This window comes from Ictalurus punctatus, chromosome 14 (genome assembly GCF_001660625.3).
Source record: "Ictalurus punctatus breed USDA103 chromosome 14, Coco_2.0, whole genome shotgun sequence".
Lineage (NCBI taxonomy): Eukaryota > Metazoa > Chordata > Actinopteri > Siluriformes > Ictaluridae > Ictalurus > Ictalurus punctatus.
In genome coordinates this window covers 27651248-27662585 of record NC_030429.2, presented here as the reverse complement: position 1 = coordinate 27662585, position 11338 = coordinate 27651248, and the positions used below count along the sequence as shown (strand labels likewise).

The window sequence follows — 11338 nt, the reverse complement described above, 5'->3', positions numbered from 1 at the left end:
CATAATCTAGTGTCGTTTCCAGGGCAACCTCGTCACATGGCATCTCAGTCACAGATCAGAGGTCATGACCTCAGTGTGTGAAAATGCCCTCTGTTCATGTTTTACTGTGACATCAAGTAATGTAAACTGAATTATGTTGATATTTTATGATCTGGGATATTGTTCTGATATTATTGTCTGCAGTATAAATTTGGAGAGTTGTTACATAAAGCGTAAAGATAAAGAAACTTTTTGTTAATTACGTGCGATATTTGGACCTCCATTATCTGTTTGATCATCTGGATCAAAGTGTGTGACCCAAAGCTATAATGCTGACAAACAGGTACAAATTATAATGGTCTGTCTGTCTGTCTGTCTGTCTGTCTGTCTCTGGTTGTCAGTCCGTCAGTGTGAGAATAATAAATGTTTTTTTGGCTGATTGTTTATAACTGCTAGAATGAAATGTTATAATGCACTCGCCTGATTGGCTGGTTTTGCTCGATCTGTGGCATGTTTTAGGGTCACAGCAATCATTTCCTCCACACTCTGGGGTTTTTGGTGTGTGTATGCCTTTCTGCAGGCACCTTGATCCAATACAGACATCACAGTTATTAAAACTAGAACTCAGACTTAAGTTCTATTCAAAAAGCATCAACATCACTCTTGTTTTCATAATAGACCATGGTACGAATATTTATGTACTGAGAACTAACAACTTTTACATTCTTATTTACAACCTATTTGCATTCCACATAATTTGAGATCTTGGGAATTGGAACAGACAAATTATTAGTCATTAGTGGCAAGTTTTGAAACTTGTGTATGATGACATCATTGATTAGGAGCAGCTGAAATTTGTTTTCCTTTTCTCCCTTTGTGACTGTAATGTTTCTATAAGGAGATATCTCCAATTTTTTTCAGCATCCTCCTAATTCCATCTCCCAAGCTGCCTCCACTCTGAAGACACAGATAACGAATCTACAAACAACAACAATCCGAAATTAATCACAAGAGTAAGTAGTTTTAAAATTATTTCAGGTTAACAACGACTAGTAATGTTGCTTGTGTTGTGGCACATACCATCTTCTTTCAAAAGTCAGCATCTTTCAGCTTATCACACAGCTCTTTTAATTCCTCCACAGTCTTACAAGGCACCTCTAGCACCTCTGTAAGATCAGAGACCGTGGTGCTTGGCTGGCTCATTGACCGCTGCATTGTTCCGGCCGCTGCTGTGATGTTGTCCTGGATTTGGTCTCGTTTCAGCGTGATTCTCCAAACTCTCAAATAACTTGTAGATTTCTGTCCAGAATTTGTTTTGAAACATCAAAGACATTACTGACTACAGCAATGAAAAAATGAACACTGCCATAAGTCAACATGAGTCTGTTTGGGGAAAAATTACACAGGGACTTTGAAAGATTGTTTTTGTTGTTGTTGTTTGTTGATATTTCTAAATGTGTAGGCCTTCCTAAATTAGACCACTTTTGCACAACACAGAAAGGGGCTTCTCTGTACTCTTTAGATTATCACCTAACATTTTCAAATAATCAAATATTCAACAGTTTAATCTTTTTTTTTTTTTTTAACACTCTACTTATACTCAGGTGCCATCGCTGTTGATCCTGACAGTTTATTTGATTTCTTCGATTTCGTATTTTGCCCGTAGCTGTTTGTCTGGGAAGGCACTTTTTTTTTTTTTACATGTTCCTGACATTTGAATTAGGCCAGTAGCACAACAATACCTGTCAGACAGAAACAAGAATGCTTGCTTAATTTCTATATGTATGTAGTTGACCTTGTTTATCATTTATATTTTATTTAAAAAAAACACATGTGGACTAAATCCTACCGCATCGATCCACTCTAACCACAAGGATGGTGCCACTTCAACTTCATTTTGCTCAATGAAATGGAGCACAACATGACGCAGATGAAGCTGTAAGTACCGAACAGGCTACACAGATTCTAGTCCAGGCCCTTGTTATCTGTAAACTAGACTACTGCAACTCACTACTCTCGGGCCTCCCGGCAGCTCCACCAAACCCCTTCAGATGATTCAGAATGCAGCAGCACACCTCGTCTTCAATCAGTCCAAGAGAACCCATGTCACACCCCTCTTCATCTCCTCCACTGGCTTCCTGTAGCCACCCGTATCAAATTCAAGGCCTTGATGCTCACCTAAAAGACCTTGTCTGCAACAGCGCCCCCTACCTCAACTCTCTCCTGAAGGCCTACGTTCCCTCACGCAATCTACGATCAATCAATGACCGACACTTAGTAGTACCTACTCAGTGTGGCTCAAAGTCCCTTTCAAGAACCTTCAAACCAACTGTTCAAAAACCCATTGACTTCGGGATGATGGATGTCGAGTACACAGGAAAATTAAGTTGAGATCACGAGAAAACAAAGAAAAAAGTAATAATGCATGGCTGCTTAGGGCTTCCGTATAAAAGAGCAATTTTCCCTCGGTGAGTTTTCCCGACAGAGCGGTGTCTAGTAGAACAAATAACTAATGAAATCACAGTCCACAGATTTAGATAAACATAGATAAGAATCTAAAACTGAGCCTTAACTTGGAGTGGGAGAATATTTCTACTAATTCAGTATGATTTAAATAAAAGTTTGAGTTTAGGAGGCTCTGCTGTCAACCACCATTATGTCGTGTCTGAACACCAACGACTGCAGCGTTTACAGCCTACAGGTAACTTCTACTTTCTCTTTCTCATGAGGGTGAGGGAAGGAAAAATGCTAATTACATTGTTGGGTTTTGGAAAGAATTTGCATTGTGGATCTGTTCCTGTTTTTCCTCTTTAATGTTGACCTGATCTGTTTAATGTTTTTATTTTGACTTTGTCCTGTCTAGTTTACCCAGTTTGTTGATCACCTGACATTTTTACCCTTTTTTAACCTTGAGATCTTAAGATTTGGAATTGTTTGTCAGTTTTTTGTTTTGTTTTTTCATATTTTTTTTTTTTTACATTGCAACACTTTGTGCACCTTCACTTTGTGACAGGGCCCGAGGCAAAATATTGGAATGGGTCCCTATTCAGTGTTTTTACATAGATATTTAAATTTTCAGCATACATTATTTAGCATTAATAATTAAAATTTTTGCATGTTTAGGGGGCCCTTGGCTTCAAGGCGATTGCCTACCATTGCCTAGTGCTAAGTCCGCCCCTGCCTAGAGTTCATTCTTATGCTAATCATCCTCAAGTGAATGTTTCATGAACAGTTGATAGGGAAGTTGATTTGAGTTTTGAACAAGCAGGATAAACAGGGTGTCAGGTTCTACAGGTTCTACAGGGTTTTTGGGATTTCCATAAACACCTGTATATCCACATGCTCATGTACCAATAAATCCTTCACTGCACAATTATGACTCATATTTCACTTTATTTACTTTGCAGATGATTAAAGCAGCTTACACACAAGACACAATCAAATTAAACTCCAACACAGATTGGAGCTGTAGTAGCACCTCAGTGTTCTGCTTCTGTAATAAAGTTTTCTTATTAATAATAATAATAAGAAGGAGAAGAAGAACAGTTGGAACATCAGCTCAGGTCTTGTCTCCTCCTCTATCCTAAGTCTTAAACATTATTCACAAGTCCACTTCCTGTTTGCACAGTATATACAGTACATCTGTAAACTTCACATTGTGTGTTTATGTAAGGATATTTAGTTCTTGAGTGTAAGATCTAATCAAATGTGTTTGCCTGTTAGTGTACCCTGACCCTGACCCTTGCTTTATGATTTCTTATCCTGGATTTGCCCTTTGACCTCACCGTGACCCTTTTGACCCTTTGTGGCCTAGCTTTCTGGGTTGTGTGTTATTGTGGAACTGGACACACACATGGAGCCTTAAACTGATGCTTACAGTAACATAAGTGTATTTTAGGGAACCTGAGGACACCGCAGAGATACAATTCACAATATAAAATCATGTAATACTAGTTATTGTAGTAAAACCTAAATAAAGGAAAAGGAATATAAAATCAACAATTATAATATGAAATATAAACAATAATAGAAAACTGTATGTTTATATGCAGTTGCAATCAAAATTATTCACCCCCCATTGCAAAACTGACTTTCAGCTGAAATGAACAGATCAAACAAAAGCAGGTGAAATAGTTCGACACAACGAATGCTTCAAGTGTTTTCCCCAAATTCAACTGAAAATTCAACTTATAATGATTTCTCCAGTCTCAAAATTATTCACCCCCTGAATAGAATCCCTCACAAATATACAGAACAGGTGTTGTCTCAAACACACCTGATACTAATCAAGGGCTTCATCAGCTGCAGCAGGTATGCCTGAGCTGGAACACATGAAATACCTGAACTGGCCAGGGGCAGAAAATGTATGGAATACCAAGTCGGGGCAGAAAAAGGAAGCTATTAATGACTGCAAACAGATTTCTGAGAAGGCAGGTTGTGAAAAACCCTCCAGTGACTGCAAAAGACCTCTGCTCATGAGGAATGGGTTAAGATTCCTCAGGAACGCTGACAGAAGTCGTGTCATCAGCAAACTTCACAATATGATTGCCCGGATATTTAGCCGAGCTGTCATATGTTAATAGCATGTACAGCAGGGGGCTCAGGACACATCCCTGAGGGGAGCCGGTTTTAAGGATGATAGGTGAACATGAGCTGCTGTGGACTTTAACAGTCTGTGGCCTGTTCGTTCAAAAGTCCAGGACCCAGTTTCAAAGTGAGGGTTTCAATCGAAAAGTCTTTCAGCACAGGACAGTGAGCAGGAACCAGCAGGATGGAAATGTGGTCAGAGAAGCCCAGGAGGGGGCGGGGCACCGCTCTGTATGCTTTCCGTCTGTTGGTATACACACAGTCCAGTATGTTGTTTCTCCTTACTCTGAGTCACATTAAGTACATCTTGTCAAGCGAGCAGACATTTCCAGAAAAAGTGTTGGAAAAATGGATCTGTTATTAGCCTTTAGCCTGGCTACGAGGCCAGCCCGCTTACCCCTCTTCTGCCTTCGTGCACAACACTTCCTCCTTCCCCTTAGCTGGTGTGTACTGCTCAAAAGCCTTAATCTAAAAGCCTAACACTGTTTATTACTGGAATAAAGTTGGCTTGACGTTGGACGGTCGATACTGGCAGATTAAGGGACCGTCTCTAAAGTTACATATGACATGGGTATACACGTTTCTAACGTCAATAGCATTTGAATGGAATGACTTACAGTCACAAAACCACTGTTCATGAACGTGTCAGGTCTGATGCACACTTTTTTTTTTTTTTTTTTTTTTTTAAGATTTTTGATATTTAACCCTACAATGCATGAACCAAAAAAACCTACACGAATGCATAAAGGGGGTCAAAATGATCCGTACTGGATTGAATGGTTTTCTTCAAAAAATCGATGTCCTATTAATGAAATAATTAAAAGAACTGATGATATGTGAATGTTTTAATATTTCAAACATGTTTATTTGTTTTATTTTAATTTATTTATCTAGATGTTTAGATTGTGGATGGGAGCCAAAGAAATGGAAAAATTATTTACAGCATTTCCAGTCAACCTTTTGAACCGTGTTGAACTGCTTCTCCGACATGGAAAGACGTGCCACATGAAACAATGTATAATCATTGCTATATTACCCACCCATTACAAAAGTTACAACATGTGTGGTTTTTCTGTGATAAAAATCTATACTTTATACCGTAATCTAAATAACAGGTGTTTTTGTACAAGAAATAAATGACCTGAGGCTTTCAGAAGTTCCTCTGCCATTGTCAATCGCAGATGTTCCATGTGCTCCTTGGATGAGTTTAGAGTCAAATGGCAAGGGATATTTGGAAAAGCACCAACAAATTATTTTTCCATCTACATAAGACAAGTTATTGTTTTTTTTTTTTGTTTGTTTTTTTTTTTTTTTTTTTTATTGTCCAGGGGAGATTGTTTCACCACAGCAGCCATACATACAAACAAACAAAACACACACATCTAAATCCATAAATCATATTCAATACACTATTTACATAATCTACATTGAACAAACATTGAAGAGCCTGAGCCTCCACATAAAGTACAGTTTGCTCTGACCTTCCTCTGTGTAGCCTCAATTTACCCGCTCCATTCTGGTTTGTTGTCTAGGTACACTCCAGGGGTCTTACAAGACTGAACCAAATCAACATTCTGCTCCACAAATTTATAAGAACTGTCAGAGTTTATTATAAGAACTTGTTTTTATTTATGTCGTACAATTTAATGAGGAAATCCAACCTGCATGACAAACACTCCACAGCTGTACCAGTCCTGTTGTGTGGAATGGGACATTTATCCTCCAGTCCATGTTATGTCCACCCAGTCACATTTACTGAGACAGTTTCTCTCATCTTGAACAGAACATTCTTCATGTAAATAAGCTATTTATTTGTTAGTTCTTTGTTTAGTCTAAATGTAGAGAAAGGTGACAAATCAACTGCTTCTCTCTTACAGTGAAGGGTTTGTTTCCCAGCTCAGAGGGTATTTTCCCGATCACACCCCCACTCTTCTACCCTATATTGCCTTGTCAATTCTCTACTATCCCTACCCCAATAAAGCGAAAAAGCCTCCCAAATAAATAAAAACACATAATTGTGATTTAAACTACTTTAAGGTTCATCTTTTTAACCATATGTTTACCAAATATTATTACAAAATCCAAACAATAAATGTTGTGAATCTTTAAGAGACCCACTTTGTTAGTCAATTTAAATGAATGTTCTGCATTGTGCTCTCTGTTCTCTTTACAGTCCATATAAATATAATTATCTTATTAGAAAGACAACATTATCCATTTTGCTTTAGTGCTTAAAACACAAAATGTGTGAAAACAAGTGTGTTAAGTGAATCAAAATGATTGACAGGATAACATTAAGCATTAAAACATTATTGTCTACTAATTTCCTATATATGTAGTATCTGGTAATTATTGTCTTTACATATCTCACTCACTTTACACTTAACAGTGATTGTGAATTGCTTGCTACGTATAGTAAAAGGTAAGAGGTAACATTATTGTAAGGATTTTACAGTGTTTAAAAAAAACCTTATGAGAAGACTAGTATACTTACACAATGTCAAAGACTCGAAGCCTGTCATTTTATTCTTACGATAATAATCATTAAGGATCCAGAGATCTGCAAGATCTATGACAAGTCTCTGGAACACCAACAGGAGGGATAGAACATATTTTTTCCAAAATATATTTCTACATTTTACATTTCCTCCATTTATACTTGACATTTTGTCTTATTGTGGATTGATGAACACCCAGATGTTTAGAAGTGTTTTTCAGCCTTTTCCAGCTTTGTGCATCTCTATAATGTGTCTTTTACAGTCCTGTGATCGTCGATGGGATGTAGGCATGGTTCACACTGTTACGGCCCAGTCTAGGTTAGGCCGCACAGAGTAACCAGCTCGGGATTCAATGGAAGTTGACCTTTAAATAAGGAAAGCCAGGAATAACAACACAAACAGGGTTGTTCAACAAAAGTTGTGGTAACACACAATTATATACATACAACTATACAAAGAACCAAACAGCAAACAAAACTTCAGGGTGGGCCAAATCCAAAATAATAAACAAAAGAATTCTTTTGTTAGGTAGCTAGCTTACCTAGGAAAATAAAGAAAATAAAGATACTTCCCTAACTACCTAAACCAAAAACAGAGACGAAAGGACCCTCTCCCAAAAGAAATGGCAGCCACACCCCTACTGCAGGTGAACCAAGTGCAAAATATATATACAATGGTGGATAGAATGCACATAAACAGGTACAGGGACAACCAAACTCAATGTCAAAAACCAGGCAAAGGTTATTTAAAAAAAAAACCAAAAAAACACAGCAGTCAGAATATAGCATACAAGCAGCACAAGCACACTCTCTAAACCACCACCTCCAACATCCCACACCATTCTCCCTCCTCTTCCTCTTTAAATATGGCTGCCATTTAGTGAGGTCATCCTGGGAGGCGGGAGCAAGGCATGCTAGGGCAGGCTGGAAAGTCTGGGAGGAAGTTCGGACCTGCACACAAAATCTTAAAACCGTGAAAATTAAGTTATATGATGCAACACTAAACAAATATAGAAATATACATAAAGACAGCATCAGTCAGATTAAATAAAGTATTGTTACTGACCTGTAAAGTTCAGGACATTTCCTGCTGAGATACTACAGTGACGTAAGTAGACTAGAGAGGGTGTGGATTAAAAAAAAAAAAAAAAAAAGTCGACTCTCTTCTCCACCCAAACAGAATGAATGAAACGAAACTAAAAGAATCGACTTCCTTGTGTTAGATTTGACTTTTATAGACTTCTAGTTTATGAATAATGTAATACAACGGGATGTATTCAATTTAATTAAATACTCTTTAACTCATCATGAGGAATAATTACATCATACAAAAAAACAATAAAAGAGTATAGTAGGTTATAGAGGGAGTAGTTATAGAGGTTATAGAGGGAGTAGTTATAGAGGTTATAGAGGGAGTAGTTATAGAGGTTATAGAGGGAGTAGTTATAGAGGTTATAGAGGGAGTAGTTATAGAGGTTATAGAGGGAGTAGTTATAGAGGTTATAGAGGGAGTGGTTATAGAGGTTATAGAGGGTGTAGTTATAGAGGTTATAGAGGGAGTAGTTATAGAGGTTGTAGAGGGTGTAGTTATAGAGGTTATAGAGGTTATAGAGGGAGTGGTTATAGAGGTTATAGAGGGTGTAGTTATAGAGGGTGTAGTTATAGAGGTTATAGAGGGAGTGGTTATAGAGGTTATAGAGGGAGTAGTTATAGAGGTTATAGAGGGAGTAGTTATAGAGGTTATAGAGGGAGTAGTTATAGAGGTTATAGAGGGAGTAGTTATAGAGGTTATAGAGGGAGTAGTTATAGAGGTTATAGAGGGAGTAGTTATAGAGGTTATAGAGGGAGTAGTTATAGAGGTTATAGAGGGACTAGTTATAGAGGTTATAGAGGGAGTAGTTATAGAGGGAGTGTACGACTATAAACACGACGCTCCGCCTTCTCTACAGCCTCGGTTAGTGCAGTGACTCATAGGCACATAGGCATTTCTGGACAAGCTCTGATCGAGTGAATTCAGGTAAAACTGTTTTACTATTAAATTCTTATCCAGCTTCTATCGGGTGTTTTATACATTAGAAAAAGTATCTTTTTGAAGGGTGATACTCAACGTTTAACAAAACAACACGTTTAATAGCTCTAACAGGAGTCTCTTACTGGTTTAATCTGATCTTCTATATACACTGTGGTGTTGTGACTGTTCCTGTTAAGGGTTACAGACTTTACACCAGAGTCCTGATTCAACACCTGAACACTTCAACACCTGATCACCTCACAGCACTGAGAGACCTCAACACCTCTGGTTTTAATAATGTTTTAAATAGTTTTAATACTGAGAAAAATGTCAATATTAAACTTTATCTGTGAAAATAAATGTCATCATTTTAATAAAGTTGTATCTCGAGTATAAATTCCCCGCACAGTTCATCAAAATGAAATGATTATGGTGAAATGATTAAGGTGATGTGTAGATATTATCTTCAGGTCATTTTAAGGCTTGAGCGTGAATGAAAAAGCTGATAAAATACTGTTAATTAAAATAGCACACAAATCTGAATTTAAATAAATAATAATTCACGACCACAAAAATGTCAATTAGACCAAATACATTACGCACAGCGTGTATTTTAACTGGTGCTTATGCGCGTGCATGGAAGCTACAGCCTTCACTATAGTACAAACTGTCATTCATTTCCTGCTTACACAACTGCACTCTCTGACCATGTAGTGTTAGCACAGTTATAGAAGACATTTATTTATAATTCTACTATCCGTGGTCATGAGGACGGGTTCACTTCTGAGTCTGGATCCTGTTTTTCCTCACCACCATCTCCTCTGTCTGCTCATTAAATAAATTCCTACATTTAAAATCTATATCCTGAAGTTATATATTTCTGTGAAGCTGCTTTGGGACAAATTCCACTGTTAAAAGCGTTATACAAATAAAACTGAATTGAATTGAATATAGTTGTTGTCTAGTGTTATGAGTTCCCAGCAAAGCCAGAGGTGACTGGTAACTAGAGTGAGCAAGTCATTAACACGTGCAGTAAATCCAAATCCTTTTTGTTCTTGTGCATGGTCTTTCTTTATTTTATCCAGAAATGATTAAATTACATAATCCATCATGAACATGTTTACACCAAGATCCACAACACGATCAAAAAACTGTGTGTGTCTCCCTATTCCCAATCACCTGACTTACTACACAGGTGCTTAATTTATCCCCTTGAGTCTACTGCCACTCAGCGGTCAATAATAATATTGCCATAGGAATTGTTCCAACATCTAGTGTGTGTAAATATTGTTTTAAAACAGCTTCTCTGGCTAAGCTTTGGAGTAGTGTAATGTAGTCTAGGCTGCCAGGGACACTAGGAATTGTGTGTGTGTGTGTGTGTGGGTGTGCGTGTGTGTTTGTTGATACATGCTGTTTTTACTGTAGGCATATTCTACAGAATATACAATTCTCAAATAGGAAATGCTCATTTTAAATAGATGGAGTTCATGTGTATTTGTTATAAGGGCATATTTTATTTTGTATATAAAAAAAAAAAACTTTACTGTATAAATCATTGCCAGTAAACATCCAATGAACTGCATTTCAACATAAATTGAACATACTGTAAGGACTGTCTGAATGGAAAACTTAACTAGCAGTGCAGTGTTTATTTTATACAATATATATTATTTAACATATGGGTGCCAATAATTCTGGCATACATTAAAGGAAAATTTTCAGCAGTTTCTCCAACTGTATCTTTAGAGTATATTCAGTTTGTCAGTAAAACGTGTTTGGAAATATTTGGAAGGTCTTATGAGCCTGTGTGATGTAACTATGGTTTAAACGGTTGTAGATAAATTTGACCAACACAGGGTTTTTATTTATTTATTTATTTATTTATTTTTATCACAGTGATATCCTACAGGCCTACAGTATTAAGTAGGAAAGGGTTTTTTTTTTTTTTTTTTTTTTTTTTTAAAAGATTATTATTATTATTATTATTATTATTATTGTTGTTGTTGTTGTTGTTGTTACCTTCAACAGTTGTTTACTGTAGAGAAAATAAATAGTTCTTATTACTATTAACTGTATTTTGTTATACTGTAAGATTAAATATATTAGCTATAAATGTGAAACCTAATTAGAACCTCAAATAGTTATTCATAGCATCAGTTACAATGGTGTGTGAGTGTGTGTGTATGTATAAGTATAAATATATATATATATATATATATATATATGAGAGAGAAAGATTATTATTATTATATATTTAGATATAT

At 36.7% G+C, this 11338-nt stretch overlaps 1 long non-coding RNA gene across 1 annotated transcript; it reads right to left on the bottom strand.

The window, feature by feature from the left end:
* Nucleotides 1–478: 478 nt before the first annotated feature.
* Nucleotides 479–8318, bottom strand: LOC128634981 (uncharacterized). Its single transcript, XR_008397891.1, has 3 exons — nucleotides 8130–8318; nucleotides 5708–8014; nucleotides 479–563 (listed from the first exon to the last, which is right to left on the bottom strand). It is a non-coding gene; the product is annotated as an uncharacterized LOC128634981 (long non-coding RNA).
* Between the last annotated feature and the right edge of the window lie 3020 nt (nucleotides 8319–11338).